General features: G+C 44.5%; 1 long non-coding RNA gene across 1 annotated transcript; it reads right to left on the minus strand.

Moving 5' to 3' along the window:
* Positions 1–6,552: 6,552 nt before the first annotated feature.
* Positions 6,553–18,746, minus strand: LOC138750335 (uncharacterized). Its single transcript, XR_011349268.1, has 3 exons — positions 16,948–18,746; positions 16,365–16,665; positions 6,553–6,670 (listed from the first exon to the last, which is right to left on the minus strand). It is a non-coding gene; the product is annotated as an uncharacterized lncRNA (long non-coding RNA).
* Between the last annotated feature and the right edge of the window lie 532 nt (positions 18,747–19,278).

Consider the following 19,278-nt stretch of genomic DNA (forward strand, 5'->3'; position numbering starts at 1 on the left):
AGCCAATTCTGAATCCACACAGCCAAGGCTCCATGGATCCCATGCCTCCTGACGTTCTAAATGAGGCCACTGTGACGACCTTGTCAAGCACCTTACTAAAATCCACGTGCAGCACATACAGACCTTGACCTTCATCTATTTCCTTTGACACCTTCTCGAAATACTCAATTTGACTCGCGATGCAGGATCTGCTCCTCACAAAACTATTCATGAGTTTCCCCAGCATGTTTGTGCATTGCCCTCGGACCCAGCATCTGCAGACTTCCTGGCCAGTCCCTCCCTTACCCCTTCCCAGAGCTTCCGCATCCATTACAACATTAAGCATTGCTGCCCAGTATTGCCCAGTACAGACCTTTGTTAACGTTCTCCACAACCAACTAACCCTTACCCGTACCACACCCATAACTATGGGTGGATTAAATATCCAATTAACTTCTTTCTGAATTAATGCATCAGGAATTTGATGTTGATTCCAATTTTGAATAACTTTTCATAATTCTCGTTCAGCTCCTTTCAATTTAGATCCATTATCAGAACATAATTCTTTTACTTGACCACGTCTAGGAATAAAACACCAAAGAACATTAATAAAAGAGTCTGTATCAAGCAATGACGCTGCTTCAATATGAATTGCTCTAATAGTCAAACAAGTGAAAATAACTCCATATCGTTTTTCAACACTTCGTCCTCACTTTACTTGCAAAGGACCAAAATAATCAATGTCCACGGATGTAAATGGGAATTCATCAGGTGAAACTCTGTCCTGTGGTAAATCTGCCATTTGTTGTTGTCCAGGTTTTCATTCTCTCTGTTAGTCACAAAGAGATGAAACCTCATGATTTCATTATTAATATATTTAAGCACTGATGTTCTATCAGTCCAAAACACAGGATCTGCTAACTCCATCTGTAATTCTCTTCTTAACATAGCGTCCATTTTGCTCACCACAGTAGCAACAGTCAATTCCATTCAAGGTCTTGTGACTGACTTTAATGGAGCCACTCTGGCTTTTCCCATTACAAATCCACCATCTACTCGCACCTGGTTATTTCACAGGACTCAGTAACTGACAGGATCAAAACCATCTTCACTTACATCAGAAAAATGGTGTAACTGAGCAAATGTGGCCACTCCAAAGTCTGTTGACGTCAAAACTTCCAAGTATTTGAAGACGCTCAATCTAATTTTTCCACTCTTGTGTAATGGATTCTGGATTAGTTTCATCCCATCCAAATTTTCTTCTGCACAAAACTGGTATTTGGCCAGGCTGATCATTAGGCTGAATTCGGCCAGTCGGGAGAAGAAGGTGTACAGGTGAGACTTGTGTTGTGCCCAGTCTCTGCTGGCGACAAGAATGTCATCCAGATAAATGAACACGAAATTCAAATCCCTGCGCACCGTATTCATGAGGTGCTGGAAGGTCTGGGCGGTGTTCTTGAGCCTGAAAGGCATGCATAAAAATTCGAACAAGCCAAAGGGGGTGATGATGGCCGTTTTGGGGATGTCCTCGGGGTGCAATGGGATTTGATGATACACGCACACCAGATCGACCTTGGAGAATACTCTCACACCATGCAGATTGGCCATAAAGTCCTGAATGTGAGGGATGGGGTAACGGTCAGGTACTGTCGTGTCATTAAGCCGTCGATAATCTATGCAGGGTCGCCAGCCATCGGAGGCTTTTGGGAAAAGGTGGAGCAGCGAGGCCCAAGGACTGTCGGAGCGACGAATGATCCCCAGTTCCTGCAGATGCGAGAACTCCTCTTTCGCTATCTGGAGCTTATCTGGCGGGTTCAACAGTAATGTACGATAAACTGTATCAGACACTGTTACACCAGGTTCACAGTTGGGAGAATATTTAACGGTGATATACAGTAGACTTTGGTAGATACTGTGACACCAAGTTTTCAGTAGTGAGAAGGTTTAACAGTGATGTACAATAAACTGTGGAATATACTGTGATTCCAAGTTTACAGCGGGGAGAAGGCTGAACTGTGATGTACGATAAATGGTGGCAAAAACAGTGAAAAATGGGTCAACGTGGGGAGAATGTTTAACGGTGATGTACAGTTGACTTTGGCAGATACTATGACACTGTGTTCACAGTCCTGAGAAGGTTAAACAGAGATGTATGGTAGAATAAGGCAGATTCTGTGACTCCAGGTTTACAGTGGTGAGAAGGTTTAAAAATGATGTACAATAAACTGTGGCAGATACTGTGAAACCTGGTTCACAGTGGGGAGGAGGTTAATGGTGATGTACAGGAGACTACGTAGATACATTGATATTGGGCTCAGAGTGGGAAAAAAAAGCTTTATTGGCGATGTATGGGAAACTGAGACAGTTACTGTACACCGGGTTCATAGTGGGGAAAATGTTTAACAGAGTTGTACGATAACCTTTGGCGAATAAAGTGACACCAGCTTCATATTGGGGAGAATTTTTAATGATGATGTACACTAAACAGTGGCAGATACAGTAACACCAGGCTCACATTGAGGAGAAGGTTTACTGGTGATGTACGGGAGACTGGCAGGCTCTGTAACACCGAGTTCACAGTAGTGAGAAGGTATAATAGTGATGTACGATAAACTGTGGCAGATACAGTAAAACTGGACTCACAATGGGGAGAAGGTTTAATGGTGATGTGTGGTAAACTTAGGCTGATACTTTAACACCAAGTTAACAGGGGGAGAAGGTTTAACGTTGATGAACGCTAGATTGAGGCATAAGCTAAGAGACAGCATTCACAGTAATGTGAAGGTTTAACAGTGATTTACTATAAACTGTGTCAGATACTGTGACAAGATGGCGCAGAGGGTAGACGTGTGGTTCCACCCATCCCCAGTTAGACTATTAAATGCTCGATTTTAAAAGTTGTAAAAGTGATTAAAAATACTGTTTATAGGCTTTGGAATTGTGGAGGATCAAAATAGCTACAAATGTGAAAAAATCGAAAACTCAGTTCCAGAAGAAATTACCTTACAAAAGAGTTGAAGAATTGAGGCCGAATTCAAGTTGAAGCAACGGAGTTGTCGACTGGAGTCCCCAAGCCTCAGACGACTCCTGCCCGGCTAAGTATTTCGTCGGCGCCAGCTTAGCGATGAGTTCAGCGGTTTCGACTTGTGCACTCGTGAACACAGGCGTGAGGGCGAGCCAGCTGAATGAGGACAGGCACGTGAGCCTGCAGCATTGCCTGGTGGTCAGGAGAGGTACAGTGTAACATCAGAAGACGCACCTGTGCAGTCGGTGGCCCTACCGGGCATGCACAGTGTGTCGAGGGTCCACAAACCTTTGGAGAAGGTGTGGGATGTGGGGGAGCCTGAGCGACGGTGAACTGACGAGGTCGGCACACTGTGCCAGGTGTCCAGACCTGCAGCAGCTCCAGAAGAGGACCTATTGCTATGGAGGAAGAAGATGCTCAACTTCATTAGAATTTGAAGAACTGGGGACTGTGGCAAAAGAAGGTCAGCCTCAAATGGAGGTGATGGATCCTGGACTGGATTCTGTGTTTCCAATTCTGGAAGGGATTGCTCAGCTCATGGAAGATATGTCAAATATATCAATGCAAATGACTCATCAGATGACTCAAGGATTTTCAGAAATGAAAACTAAAATGAACACTGTGTGTGAAGAAATAACTTTTATGAAGCAAGATATTAATGTAGTTAAGAGTGATGTTACGAGATGGACATGATCAGTGGATACTGTGCAAAATCATTTTAAAAAGATTGAGGAGGCTTTCTTGAATGCAAGAGTCAAGTGGAGCGTAATAGAGAAAAAATGGAAATAGTGGAAGATCCTTTTGTAGATTGGGGGATTCAGAAGAAGGAATTATTGAAGAAGTTTGACTCATTAGAAAACCAAAGTCGTAGAAATAATGTTAAGATAGTAGGTTTTCCAGAAGATATGGAAGGTTCGGATCCAGTGAAGGTTTTGAAGAAATGGATCCCAGAAGTGTAGGGCAGCTAATTTGTTCCAGATGGACTGGAATTAGATCGAGCGAACAGAGAGTTAAGGAAGAAACCGTTTCCAGGCCAATTACCACGAGCAGTTTAGATTCGCTGTTTTAAATATCAAGACAGAGAGATGATCCTCCGATTGGTGGTGCAGAAAACACGGCAAAATCAGGCTCCAATAATGGTTCAAAATAATAGGGTTTTTTTAATGCAGATCTGAGTCAAGAAATTATCAGAAGAGATTGAGAATTTAATTCAGCCTAAGAAGTATTGTGGCGAAAGGGATAAAAATTTGCTTTTCGTTATGCGGCAGTATTGAAAGATTTTTATGGGAATTTTCAATCTCTGTTTTTTGATGATGACCATGATCCTTTAATATTTGCTAATTCATTGTCAGATGTTCGAGGAAATGGGTGATCGTCACCATTGTCACCGAAGAGAAGGGTCAATGGGAATGAAAATGAAAAGATTGGAAAATATGGAAAGAATGGGAAAAAAGTTGAATTGACGCAAAGTCTTCTCGATATTGAAGATCCTGAACAATCAGTGGGACTGGAATCACTGGGTTGAATGTTTTTGTTTCAGGACTTTGTGAAAGTCTGACTGGGGGTGGGTGACACTGAGTCCTTTAGTCACCTGCCACTTGTGGACTTTACCATACCCAGATTTTTAGGGGGCTACTACTTTTGAGTAACTTGTTTTGGGATTGATTTTTCTCTTTTTTTTGGAATTTTTAAAATAGGTGGGATTTGAATACAGCGAGACTTAGAAGGGGTGCATTATTTTATAGTAGGATTCACAATTGTGAGAAGGTTTTACAGTGATATACTATGAACTGTGTCAGATACTGTGACACCAGGTTCACATGAGAATAAGGTTTAATGGTGATGTACGGTATGTTGAGGTAGATAAAGTGATACCAGGTGCACAATGGGGATAATGTTTAACGGTGATGTATGGTAGACTGAGGCAGATACAGTGACACCAGGTTCACATTGGGGAGAAGGTTTAATGGTGATATACGGGAGACTGAGGCAGATACTCTGCCACCAGGTTCACAGCTGGAGAATGATCAACAATGATGTATGGTAGACTGAGACAGTTACTGTGACTCTGGGTTCACAGAAGTGAGAAAGTTGAAAAGTAATGTCCGATAAACTGTGTCAGATACTGTGATACCAGGTTCACATGGGGAGAAGGTTTAACGGTGATCTACGGTATGTTGAAGTAGATAATGTGACACCAGGTGCATAGTGGGGATAAAGTTCAACGATGATGTACGGTAGACTGAGACAGTTACTGTGACACTGGGTTCACAGCAGTGAAAAGGTTTAACAGTAATCTACGATAAACTGTGTCAGATACAGTGACACCCATTCACAGATGTGTAAAGGTTTAACGATGATGTATGGTAGACTGATAAGAGATAATGAGACAATGGGTTCACAACATTAACAAGGTTCAACAGTCATGTACGATAAACTGTGTGAGATACTGCGACACCAGGTTCAGAGTGGGGAGATGTTTTAACGGTAAAGTACAGTAGACTTTGGCATATACTGTGACACTGAGTTCAGGGCAGTAAGAAGGCTTAATGGTCATGTACATTAAACTGAGGGAGATACTTTAACACCAGGTTCACAGGAGGAAAAGGTTTAATGTTTATGAACGGTAGACTGAGGCAGAAAATGTGAGATGGATTCCACAGGAGTAAGAAGGTTTAACAGTGATTGACTTAAAACTGTGTCAGATACTGTGACATCATGTTCACATTGGGGAGAATGTTTAACAGTGATGTACGGTAAATTGAGATGGATACCGTGACACCGGGTGCACAGTGGGGAAGAGGTTTATCAGTGATATACGATAGACTGAGATCAATACTGTGACACCAAGTTCACAATAGTGAGAAGGTTTAACGGTGATGTACGGTAGACTGAGGCAGATACTGTGACACCAGGTTTACGGGGAGAATGTTTAATGGTGATATACTGTAAATTGAGATATATACCGTGACACCAGGTTCACAGTGGGGAGAAGGTTTAACGGTGATGGACTGTAGACTGAGGACGATTCTATTACACCAGGTTCACAGGGGGGAGAAGGTTTAACGGTGATATACTGTAAATTCAGATATATACCGTGACACCAGGTTCACAGTGGGGAGAAGGTTTAACGGTGATGGACGGTAGACTGAGGCAGATTCTATTACACCAGGTTCACAGGGGGGAGAAAGTTTAACAGTGATGTACGATAGACTGAGGCAGAAACTTTGAGACAGGATTCACATTCGTGAGAAGGTTTAACATTGATGTACGATTAACAGTGTCAGATACTTTGACATCAGGTTCATATTGGGGAGAAGGTTTAACGGTGATGTACAGTAGAGAGAGGCAGATACTGTTATACCAGGCTCATTGATTTGTTCATTTATCGTAATTATAAACATTAACTTCCAAACATTCCATAAACTTCAATTCTAATCAGATTTTGTTCATTTAAATAGGTCACCACTAAAAGCCCAAATCGTTTGGTCTCTTAAGTAGACTGCACAAAATGAAATTCTTTACCTGGGTTTGGTTCAACGGCACTTCAGTCTGCTTCATTATTTTTTCAGCCCCTCGTTTTGTGTTTAATGCTTTGCCCACCCGATTCGCCAAATGGGCATCCAACTCTGTCTTCTCAGCTTGACCCAACGTCTCCTCTGTAAACTTAAGCAAACCAAGGAGACCAAAGTTAAAATTTTCACATTGGCATTTTCAAACACAAAAATGACGCTGTGAGTTGCAATTTCACATCAAAATCCCACTTGCTAAACTTGCAAGCAACTGAATTGCATCGAACAGCTGGAAAATTGCAAGAGAACTGCTTGGTTAAAGCAAAAATTCCACCCAGTCACCCCATTAAATGCCTCCAAGTTAACAACAGATAGCAACCTGAAAGTTAAATACAAAGATCTGTATCAGGAATATTAACAGGCTTTAAAAAAAAATCATTTCCACTATTGAAAGAAAACTCCTCAGGGAACACCAGGCTCTTGTTGAACAATTCCTGTTGTATTCCTCAAAATAGTTTGAATCTTGATTTCAAGCAGAGTCATTTGGTGAGATTGTTGGTCCAGAACAAACCCTGCCCACACACTCCCTTAAATACCTGCAAAGTCGTGGCTCAGCTCTGCTCCATGCTAAAGCTATCAAGCTTTTCTGAAGAGATAACAGACTTCAGATGCTGGTACGTTGAATCACAAAAACATTAATTCTTCCCTGAACAACAAACCTCTATCTGAAAACCAACAAGAACCTTCCCGAGTGGTAAATATCAACAAGACATAATATCATGTAACCGTACATGTCTTTGACTGTACTAGTTGGAGTACAGAAGGATAAGGGGGACCTCAGAGGCATTTAAAATGCTGGAAGGCCTGGACAGAGTACATATGGCAAAGATGTTTCCATTGGTAGGGGATTCTAGGACAGGAGAGCATAATTTCTGGATAAAAGGGTGTCAATTTAAAATAAATGTGGAAAAATTGATTTTGTCAATGGGTCGTGAAACCCATGTGAGGTCATTGGATGTATTTAAGGCAGAGATTAACAGGTATTTGATATGTCAAAGAATTAAGGGTAACGGGGAGAGAGCTGGGCAGTGGGGCTGAGTGGAAGAATGGTGGAACAGACTCAACGGGCCTACTTCTGCTCCTATATCTTGTGATCTATATCCTGCTGGAGACCTAGACAACCCTCCTCTTGCATTCCATTCTTAGAAAACAGTCTGCATCGTGGTTTTATGTCACATGAACCCATTTCCGATTGAATCCCATGTTACAAATAACCCAATGGAAATTCTGCATTGAGAGGACTGCAGCTTCCTCATTTTAAAAATTGTTATGGAGCAGCTCAAATGAGATTTCTTGCTTCTTTATTTGAAAGGGTTAAAATAGAATCAAATAAAATAGGAGAGGGAAAAGCAGAAGAATTTATGTACAACTGGGAATCAAAATTAATGGTTGGTGATAAAGATACACAATTGTTGAAACATTTGATTAATATATGGAATAAAATAAATGATGTAATTGGTGTAAGTGGATGTACATCACCCAGAATTGCTTTGATTCAAAATCCTCATTTCTTTTTCAAAGGATCATCAATTTCTGGATAGCGGGTTTCGTAAGGGAATTATAAATGTTGAAGATTGTTATGAAAGGGGTCAATTAATGTCATTTGAGCAACTGAGAAATAAATATCGTATACTCATCGCAAGTTTTTTTGCTATTTCCAACTTAGAGCATATTTGAAGGATAAGTTAGGACCAACCATGTTGTACTGAAATAGAAATTCTTTATAAGAGGAATTGTTAAAAAAAAATATTTGATGATGTCATCTTTATTACAAGTAGGAACTTTTAAATGAGGAGTTCATAAGTTGAGACAAAGGTGGGAAATGGATCTGAATAATTTAATTGATTGGCAAATATGGGGACATCCGTATAAGGATCTCAATGCAAGACATAAATTAGTTCAGTATAATTGTTTTTACATCAGTCATGTCAGCAGATGTCAGCAAGGATTTTATCTGAAAGCTGCACCTCGAGTCAGGTGATTCAGGCTATTGGATTTGAAAAGCTCCTCAGGAAGCTGATTTCCAATAGAGATCACATGATCCAGGGGAGTTGCATTAATTCACTTCAACTCAGCAGTCTGGAACTATTGATCAGAGTTCCACACTGCAGCAGTGAGGAAGGAATTCACAACTAGTTTTTTTTCCACAGTTACTTCTTTCACCAGTGAAATTGAATAGAATAAAATCAGAATTATCAGATCAATGTTTTAGGTGTGGTGAAGATGTTGCAACTTTCTTGCATTCAACTTATCTTTGTCCTAATGCAAGATCTTTTTGGGGAGAATTACAATATTAATGGAACAAGTTATAGGAGATATTTTTCCGCAGAATCTGACCTTATTTTTATTCGGAAATATTGAAGGAACAAGGTTCATCAGTGATGTACGATATACTGTGGCAGATACTGTAACACTGGGTTCACAGCAATGAGAAAGGTTAACAGTGATGTACAACAAACAACAGCAGATGCTGTGGCATCAAGTCAACAATGGGGAAAAGGTTTAATGGTGATGTACGATATAATATGGCAAATACAGTGTCACTGGATTAACAGTTGAGAGATAGATCAACGGTGATGTACGGTAGACTGAGCCAGATACTGTGACACCAGTTACACAGTGGGGAGAAAGTTTAACAGTGATATACAGTAGACAGAGGCAGGTACTGTGACACCGAGTTCACAGTAGTGAGAAGGTTTAAGAGTGATGTACAATAAACTGTGGCAGATACTGTGACAACAGGTTCACAGTGGGGAAGAAGTTTAACGATGATTCACGTCACACTGTTGCATATTCAGTGACACTGTGTTCACAGTGTGGAGAACGTTTAATGGTGATGTACGGTAGACTGGGACAGAAACTGTGACACTGGGTTCAGAGCAGTTAAAAGGTTTAACAGTGATGTATATACAGGATCACAGTGAGGTGTAGGTATAATGGGGATAGAAACATAGAAACATAGAAGATAGGAGCAGGAGTAGGTCATTCGACCCTTCGAGCCTGCTCCGCCATTCAACGAGATCATGGCTGATCTTAAAGTTCTGTACCCCGTCCCCGCTTTCTCTCCGTAACCTTTAATACCCTTATACTGAAGAAATATATCTAATTCCCTCTTAAATATATTTAATGAACCTGCCTCTACTGCCCTCTGTGGCAATGAATTCTACAGATTCACCACCATCTGGGTAAAGAAATTCCTCCACATCTCGGTCCTAAATGGTTTGCCTATTATCCTCAAACCATGGCCCCGGGTTCTGGATTTTCCCATCCTTGGAAACATCCCATCTGCATCCATTCTGTCCAGTCCTGCCAGAATTTTATATGTCTCTATGAGATCCCCTCTCAATCTTCTAAACTCCAGCGAGTACAATCCCAATTTGTGCAATCTTTCCTCATAAGTCATTCCTGCCATTCCAGGAATCAGCCTGGTGAATCGCCTCTGCACTCCCTCCATTGCAAGAACATCCTTCTTTAGATAAGGTGACCAAAACTGCACACATTACTCCAGGTGGGGTATCACCAAGGCCCTGTACAGCTGCAGTAAGGTATCCTTGTTCCTGTACTCAAACCCTCTTTATATGAAGGCCACATACCATTTGCCTTTTTAACCGCCTGCTGTACCTGCATGCTCGCCTTCAGAGACTGGTGTACAAGTACCCCTAGGTCTCTCTGCACTTCCCCATCTCTTAATCTATTGCCATTCAAATAGTAATCTGTCCTCCGGTTTGTATTACCAAAGTGGATAACCTCACATTTATCCACATTATAGTGCATTTGCCATGTATCTGCCCAGTCCCTCAATTTATCCAAATCACACTGGAGCTTCCTGACCCCCTCTTCCGTGCACACAACCCCTCCTAGCTTAGTGTCATCTGCAAATTTGGAGATATTAAAACCAATCCCCTCATCCAGATCATTAATGTAAATTGTGAACAGCTGGGGTCCCAGTACAGATCCCTGTGGCACCCCACTGGTCACCGCCTGCCACTCAGAAAACAAGCCATTTATCCCAACTCTCTGTCTTCTACCTGCCAGCCAGTTCTCAATCCACATCAATACTTTGCCCCCAATCCCATGAGCCTTGATTTTGGAAGCCAGTCGTTTATGCGGGACCTTATTGAAGGCCTTTTGGAAGTCCAGGTACACCACATCCACTGGCTCTCCCCCATCTATTTTACCTGTCACCATCTCAAGAATTCCAATAGATTTGTCAAACACGATTTACCTTTTGTAAATCCATGTTGACTCTGTCCGATCCCTTCTCTGCTAGTCATATGCTCCGCTATTACCTCCTTAATAATGGATTCCATAATTTTGCTCACTACTGAAGTAAGGCTCTACGGCCTATAATTCCCTGCTTTTTCTCTACCCCCCTTTTTAAATAGTGGGGTAACATTAGCTACCCTCCAATCCATGGGCACTGATCCTGAGTCTATTGAGTTCTGGAAAATAATTCTTAAAGCATCTGCTATCTGAATGGCCACTTCCTTAAGTACCCTAGGATGTAGATTTTCAGGCCCTTGGGATTTATCTGCGTTCAATCCCATAAATTTCTCAAGACCATGTCCTTAGAGATACTGATTTCTTTCAGTTCCTCCCTTGCATTAGTCTCTATTTTTCCCAACATCCTTGGGAGGTTATTTGTATCCTCTCTTTTGAAAACAGAATGATTTCTAGAATTGATTATTTTTTAATTTCAGCACATTTGCAGGATAGGGTTACATCTGTGGATTATAAGGCAAGACTGGTTTCGGACCATTCATTATTATTATTAGAATATCAGAGTTGACAGGATGTTCAGAGAGCTCCAAGATGGAGATTCAATACTATGTTACTGCAAAAAACGGAATTTATTAGTTATTTAAAACAACAAATTGAGGTTTTTATTAGTAATAATACTAATTCTGTTTCTAGTCAATTTGTTTTATGGGATGCAATGAAAGCTTTTTTACGAGGTCAAATTATTAGTTATGCTTCTAAAGTAAAGAAAGAGAGAATTAAAGAGATTGAAGATTTAGAGAAAAAGATAACTGTTACTGAAAAAGAATTTTTAAAAAAATGCTACTGAAACGCAAAAGAATCAGTTAACTAATTTAAAATTTAAATATAATGAATTACAAACTTATCGGTTTGAATGTTTAATGAACCGAACTAAACATAAATTTTATGAATGGGGTGAGAAATCTTATAAAGTTCTGTCATGGCAGTTAAAAAAGGAACAATTATGTAGAATTATACCAGTATTTAGAAAGAAATCGGGTATTAATTTTAGTCAAAAGGAAATTAATGAGGAATTTTGTAATTTTTATTAAAAATTATGTACTTCAGAATGTAAAGATGTAACTGAGGATGCTATAGATTCTTTTTTGAAAAATATTAAATTGCCACAATTGAATCAAGAAGATAGACAGGAGTTAGATAAATCCTTTACAGAAAAGGAAATAGAAACGGCCATAAGAGATATGCCAAATGGAAAGGCACCTGGTGAAGATGGGTTTTCTATAGAGTTTTATAAAACTTTTTATGCTGATATATTTCCTATATATAAGGATGTTTTACAACAAATTTATGACACTTTTCGATTACCCAAGTCTTGTTCCAATGCAATAATTACAGTTATACCAAAAAAAGATAAAGTTCCTTTACAGGTTTCTTCTTAGTTTTGCCAGGGTGGGGTCCATACAGGAGCCTGATAACAGCAGGGAACCCGTGGAAGGGGATGGAGGGCATTCGATTGTGCACCAGCAGGACACTGCTGAGGGTACGGATTCCCTCGGGCTCTCGAGGGTAGAAGGCGCTGGTTATTCCAATGGTTTAGGTGAGGCAGGGTCCAAATTAGAGCTGGCGCAGGTCATCAAGGGTCGACAGAACAGGTGCCTGGAACTGTCATGAGGATACTAAGGGCTGGTAGAGGTAGGTAAGGAGGGGGTAGTTGTGTTCCGACGAGGGATTGCTGAGTGAGAGGCCACATGGATGGGACTTTGAGACAAGGGGCCTCTGACTGTCCAGGGATGGGGCCTGTAATTAGACCCGCAGACATCCAGCACACAGCATCTTTGACCCACTACCATCAGGAAGGAGATATGGAGGAACAAAATCAGGCTGACAGGCAGGGAAATAATTTCTTCCCACAGGCCGTGAGATTGACAAAGCAATGCGAGTTGAATGGGTCCGTGGAATGAAAAGGTTGAGAGGGATATGGACTGTTTGCAAGCAGCTTGGCCATCAGAAAAGATGGGCTGAAAGGACTGTTTCGGAGTTGTCTATCTGGACCAGTCTTTTGAATTGAATATTTAAAAAATTCATGACAGGCTGGACTATCATTTTAGATGGTGATTTTAGATTGACACATGCAGCCCGGAAACAGGCCTTTTCAGCCTATGAGCCACAACCACTCAATTACACCAATGACCTACAACCCCCGGAACATTTTAAATGGTGGAAGGACCAGGAGCAACTGGTGGAAATGCACGCAGACACAGGAAGAATGTAGAACTCCCCAGAGACAGTGTCAAATTTGAACCCGGCTTGCTGCCCCTTTAACAGCGTTGTTCTAACCGCGACGCTAACCTTGCCACACTCAATGATTCCCAGGATTCTTCCTCCTACTTTCCATGAGCTGTGATTGCTACCAAATCCAGGGCCCTTGTTTCCCTGAGGCTCTGACCCCTCCCCAGTGACTCTGTCCCCAATGCCTCTCATTGGCCGGATGATCATCACTCTCTTTCCTGGCTCTCACCCAAACTTTTTCACCCCAATTCCACCACCTACAACTCCCTTGTCATGTTCCACCCATTTACCCATAGGACCAAGTGTAACGAGGTGGGGGCAGGTCCAGGCTGTAGTCACATAGCTTGTCGAAGGACAAGTGAGAGCAGAAGTCCTGAGGCAAGAGGTGGAGAGCAGTGTGTACTGTGGCAGCCAGCTGTACAGGGGCACAGTCTCCAGGGTGTGGGGAGAGAGAGAGGACTCGCTCAGATGGGACAGATGTCCCAGTGCAAAGGTTTAGGGAACTCCCCAGCTCGGTGAAGGACTGGGATGCTGCCACTGGCAAGGAGATTGGACCTCTGCCCTCTCCATATCTCCACCGTCTTGGGGTCTTAGGAGTAGCACAGGTTCTAAGGCCTGTCGGTGGGGGAAGGGGAGGTGCAGAAACTGAGGTGAGGCAGTTCTGATGCGTGATCGATTTGAGATGGGCCAAGTGAGAGTATCGGTTCAGTGGGAGGACAGACATGATGGGGAATGGGCCTTTGGGACAGGCCCAGGGGAGGGCTGGGGCTTCAGGATGAGTCTTGTGGGGAGGCGGGGGCTTTGGGGACCAGCCAGTGAAGGACAATGGCTTTGGGAATGGACCTGGCGGGGGTCAGGGGCTTTGGGGAGGGAAAAGTGGGGAATAGGGTTTGTGGGAGGACCTGTTGGACAAAAGAATTAGTGACAGACCGAGTTGGGAATGGTATTATGGACGGACTCAGAGGGAGATTGGATTTTGTTTGGACCCGGTGGTGATGCGATTGGTAACGGATCCAATGGGGGATGGTATTGGGGACTGATCCGGCGGTGGACGGTATTGGGGTTGGACCCAGTGGGGGAAGAGATTAGGGATGGATGCAGCGGGGGAATGGATTGGGGATGGACTTGTCGGGTGACGGGATTTTGGATGGACCCAGCGGGGACAGGATTGGGGATGGACCCGGCAGGGAACGGTATTTGGGACAGATCCGGCAGGGGACGGTATTGGGGTTGGACCCAGTGCAGACGTGATTGGGGATGCTCCCGGCGAGGGATAATATTGAGGATCGACCTGGTGGAGAGTTTTGGAGATGGACCCGGTGGGGAATGGACCCGGCAGGGGACTGCATTGACTCCGTCTTCAATGCCTGACACAATCTTTACCAGATGATCACAGCCGGCTGATCACCGCTCCCTTTCCCAGGTTTCACCCAAACTTTCTTACCCCAATTCCATGACCTACAACCCCCTCGTCATGTCCCACCCACTCACCCACAGGGCCAAGGGTAATGAGGAGGGGGAAGCTCCTGGCTGTAGTCACACAGCTCATTGAAGGACAAGTGGGAGCAGGAGTCCTGGGACAAGAGTTGAAGGGCAGTGTGTACTGTAGCAGCCAACTGAATTGGGCCACATTCTCCAGGGTGGGGGGAGAGAGAGGCCTGGCTCAGATGGGTCAATTGACCCAGTGCCAAGGGTCAGGGGATTCCCCAATTTGGTGAAGGTATGGAATGCTGCCACCAGGAAGGAGATGGATCACTGCCCTCCCCACATCTCCACTGTCTGGGTGTCCCAGGAGCAGCTCTGATTCCAAGGCCTGTGGGTGGGGAAGGGGGAGGTTCAAGAACTGGGGTGGGGTAGTTGTGATGGGTGATCGATTGGAGAGGGTCCCAGTGAGGGAACCGGTCTGGTGGGAGGACAGACCTGATGGCGATGGGCCTTTGGTTGCAGATCAATTGGGGTGGGGGTGCGGGGACGGGCTGGGCATGTTGAGGGACAGTGGCTTGTTTAAGGCCTTGGTGGGAGACAGGAGCTCTGGGGACAGTCCAAGCAATGGGCGGAGCATTGGGGACAGGCCCAGTGGGGGACAGAGGCTTTGGGGACGGGACTGGTGGGGGATAGGGACTTTATTGACAGGATCGGGGGTGAACAGGGTTTTGGGGACGATCTCAGCAGGGGAGGGGTTTGGGGATGGGCCTGGTGGGTGACAGGGGACAGTATTGAGGATGGACCCAGAGGACGGAGACCACCCCTGGATCTCCGGTTCACCATCGGGTCACTCATCTTGGCCCACGGACCTGCTTTGATCTGCGGGAACCTGAATTCGATGCAGTTGAGGTTCATCTCCCAGATATGCTCCTCGGCTGAGAAACCACCTTCACCTCTGGCTCGGGGTGGGGGCAGCAGGAGGGTGACAAGGGGAGGGGATACAGTGTATGCCTACCAGGTCAGGGACATAGGATGAGCCCAAGAACTGGGGTGGTGGTGAAGGCTGAAACCTTCGGGGCATTTAAGAGTCTCTGAGTCACATGGATGAAAGAAGAATGGAGGGTTATGAGGGAGGAAGGGGTTAGTTATTTTTATTTTGGTTGGAATACATCGGTCGGCACAACATCGAGGGCCGAAATGCTTGTACTGTGCTCTCGTGTTCTACGTTAAACCTGTCAGTCTTTCAGCAAGCGGAGATGTTGGGGAGGGAACGCTGCCAACTGGCACATTCCAGGCTGCAGGAGTACATGCTGAGGGATGGATGGAGGCTTGGCACAGCCAAAACGAAGGCACTATGGGGATGGATCATAACCCTCTCATTACCGGGCATTGAGAGGCTGAGACCAAGGGGAACTCCTCCAACAGCAGAGGGGAGCTGTAACCACACGGTATCTGAGTGGTGGCAATGAAGGTAAAGAGAGACGTATGCAGCAATGTGCAGTGAAGGGAATATCTGGATACAACAGGAGGAGGAGAAAAGACTTGGAACGGTCTTCCTCTTTGGAAATAATTTGTGAATAAAGTCAATTTCGCTGAGTGGTGGGGGGTGGGTGGTGGTAGTGGGATGAGAAAAGCCCTACTCAGTCAACTTTACTTCATGAGATACTTTCTCCGATCCAGGAAATCTCTTCTGCATCCACTCCAAAGTACAACCTCAAATTTATTACCCTTGGATAGCACAAGTACGACCTGATAAAACAGAGTTCTTGGGGTAAACACACGCAAACACAGAACCAAGCCCTCACACAACAGACAAATAATACATGTGGAGCATGTCCAGAAAAATAACTCACTATTGTTGAATATATAGCAGAGTGGAGGAGTATTTGTATGAGCAGCTCATCAATTGTTCCACGTTCTCCCTGTTTGGAGGAAGCAGCTGTTCCTGGGCCTCGTGGTACCGGCTCTAAAATTCCTGGATCTCTTTCCCAACAGGAATAGCTGGATGATGCTGTTGGCCGGGTGAAGGGGTCCTCGATGATTTTGTCAATGATCGTAGTGGATCACATTGATATTTGGGGTGGTGGGGGGGTGGGGGGCAGGAGGGTGTCCCCAGTGTTGCTCTAGGCCTCTTTAGGTCCAGTGGAATGACCTCTGATCATTTAAAAAATAATTTATAAATCCACAAAGAATTCACACAATTAATAATAATACAAATCAAATATAAATACATGTTAAAAGAAAGAATAAAGAAATCCCCCCCCCCATAAACCACCCCATCCCCCCTCTATCCCCGTGCTAAAAGAAAAAGGAAGAAAAATGAGGACAAGGGACCCCCCCAAACAGGAGCGCTGATTACTTTAATGTTCCTTTTCATAAACTGAGGCCTTAAGGAGAAAGGGAATGTCAGAGTTTCATTTAAATATTCACACCCACCCTTTGTAAATATGTGCTCCACATTCGTCCACAATATATGGTTGTTGCGGTTCACAAACACGGTAACTGAGCAGATCCCTCGAGAACCAACAACCTTCATCCCAGGTGACATCCTGCACGGCGGGAAGCAATGAGCAATGGCAGGAACACCCACCAATCCGAGGCTGGCTCTGCCATCTCAAAAGACCTGTCCTCAGCAGTGGGAGAGTATATAAGCAGAGCTGCCAGTTCAACAAACCAGTCTTCGACTTCAACTTCTTGGGTGTGTATCGTTCATTCCACACTTCACGGTAAGTGTGCTGGATATTGGTGCGAAGCAAGAGACTTTCACCATCGACCACCTCAAGCCAGCAAATTGGTCTCCACTCAGCCCCCACGACGCAGATATAGGCGACCGAAAGCAGCGAACAGCGCTCCAATCACTGGTTCTGGGGAGGTGGGGGATCATGCTAACTGGGATCCTCCCTGTACACAAGATGACTGACAAACCTGATGACCAGGCAGAGTCAACAGGGACCAACAACTTTCGACCCAGGGGACAACCCGCACAATAGTAATCAACAAGGACAGGAATGCTGACTAATTGGAGGCCGGCGCTGATATGACATAATTCCAGTCGACAGCAGCGGGGAGAGAATAGAAGTAGAGCTGTCAGTGTAATAAAGGAGTCTTTAACTTTGATTTCTTGAGTGTGTGTCCTTCTTTCCACCCTTCACAGTAGCGCGCACACTCCAATTTAACATCGAATGGTCTTGCTCGTCTTACATCGGGAATCATGTGTCCAGTTTCCTTATCTGAAGAATGAGAAGTGCACAAATATTATCAGATTTGTTTCTGGGATGTTTTAACCAGGTGATAGAAGGAAAGTTTGAATATGGATCTCTTTCTCATTGGAAAAAAAGAAGATGGCCTTACAACATTATGAGGGGACACAGCAGCACGGATCGAGAGAGGATAATGCAAAGGAGCTGAACACCAAGTGTCACAATTTCCCAATAACTGATCAGCCGCTTGGACTTTAAGAAATGTCTTCAATGAAAATGTAATATCCTTGGAATTCTTTACCCTGTTGAAGGTTCATTTAAAATTGGGATCCATGGACATGTGATGAGTTTACTGTCATACACATTCGTAGAGGGATCAGATGCATCGAACTGAGATGCAGATACTTTGAAAAAAGTAACAGACATTAAATTGGAAGCGGTAATTAATTTGAAGGAAAGATTGAGAATAAATAGTCTCCCTTGTATTTCTTCAGATCAGAGGAATCCTGGAGCCAGGACAAAGTGATCTTATGAAATCTAAGGTTTTGATTGTTGTTGGGGTAGTTGTAAATGGATGGGCTGAAGGGGCTCCTGCTCCTTCGACTGCCTGTTTTCTGTCTTGCGAAGCTGATTGGGTGCACCTGTGTGTTCGCTCGCTCACTGATTGGTTGCTTCAGTTGCGCCAGCCAATGGGATGATTCGGAGGGGCTGCTATCTGATTGGACGCTGAAGTCGGGTTGGATTGATGGGCAGGTTCGCGGGCTGATTGGCTCGTGCAGTGGGGAGGCGGGACGTTGGCGGCGTCGTCGTCTGCTCGGGATCCATCGCGTCTCCGCGGGCGCTAAAGAGAAGTTGGCGACGGCGCCGGGATCATCCTCAGCCGCGCGGTCCAGGGAAAACGGGCAACCAGCAGCCCGCTGGGCCCCACCTGGGAGTGGCCGGTACCGGCCAGGTGTTTGAGTGGAGCCGAGGCGTCGGTGCGAGGCCTGATGGCGCCGACAGGGCGAGGCCGCAGGCCGCGAGGTAACTTGCAGAGGGAGGGGGCGGGGGCAGGAGCTTGGCAAGTCTGGTTGGCGCATGCGTGGTGACTTCGCGCATTGGCGGCTGATTTGGATGTGCCGACGGGGCAACTAAGCGAACCGTTTGCGCAAGCGCATGCGCACAGAAATTAAGATGGTTGCCCCCAGCCGATGGACCCCGAAGCGTTGAGTCGATCCGCACATTTTGGGTCTTTCGTGTCCTGTGTCTCTGTTCTCGTTTGTCAAATCATTTGATTTTAAAAATAGGCTCTAAGACTTCAGGGCTCCTCGCACTGGGTCAAAACCCCGACTTGCGACCATTGTGGAATCTGATGATCATTTGGACTCCACTACGGTCGCAGGTCGGGGAGGACTTGTCGGGGTCATTGGGTCGCTAAGGAAAGGATGAAAAACCAATCTATTTTTCTTTGCTTCCCAATGCTCATAGAATGTGTCTGATTCCATCCGTTTTTCCTGTTGTAGCATCACATTCTTCATCAAGTTAGATGTTATTTTTTTAAAGTTGTGTCTCTTGAACAATAATGCTC

Source organism: Narcine bancroftii, unplaced genomic scaffold (genome assembly GCF_036971445.1).
Source record: "Narcine bancroftii isolate sNarBan1 unplaced genomic scaffold, sNarBan1.hap1 Scaffold_118, whole genome shotgun sequence".
NCBI lineage: Eukaryota > Metazoa > Chordata > Chondrichthyes > Torpediniformes > Narcinidae > Narcine > Narcine bancroftii.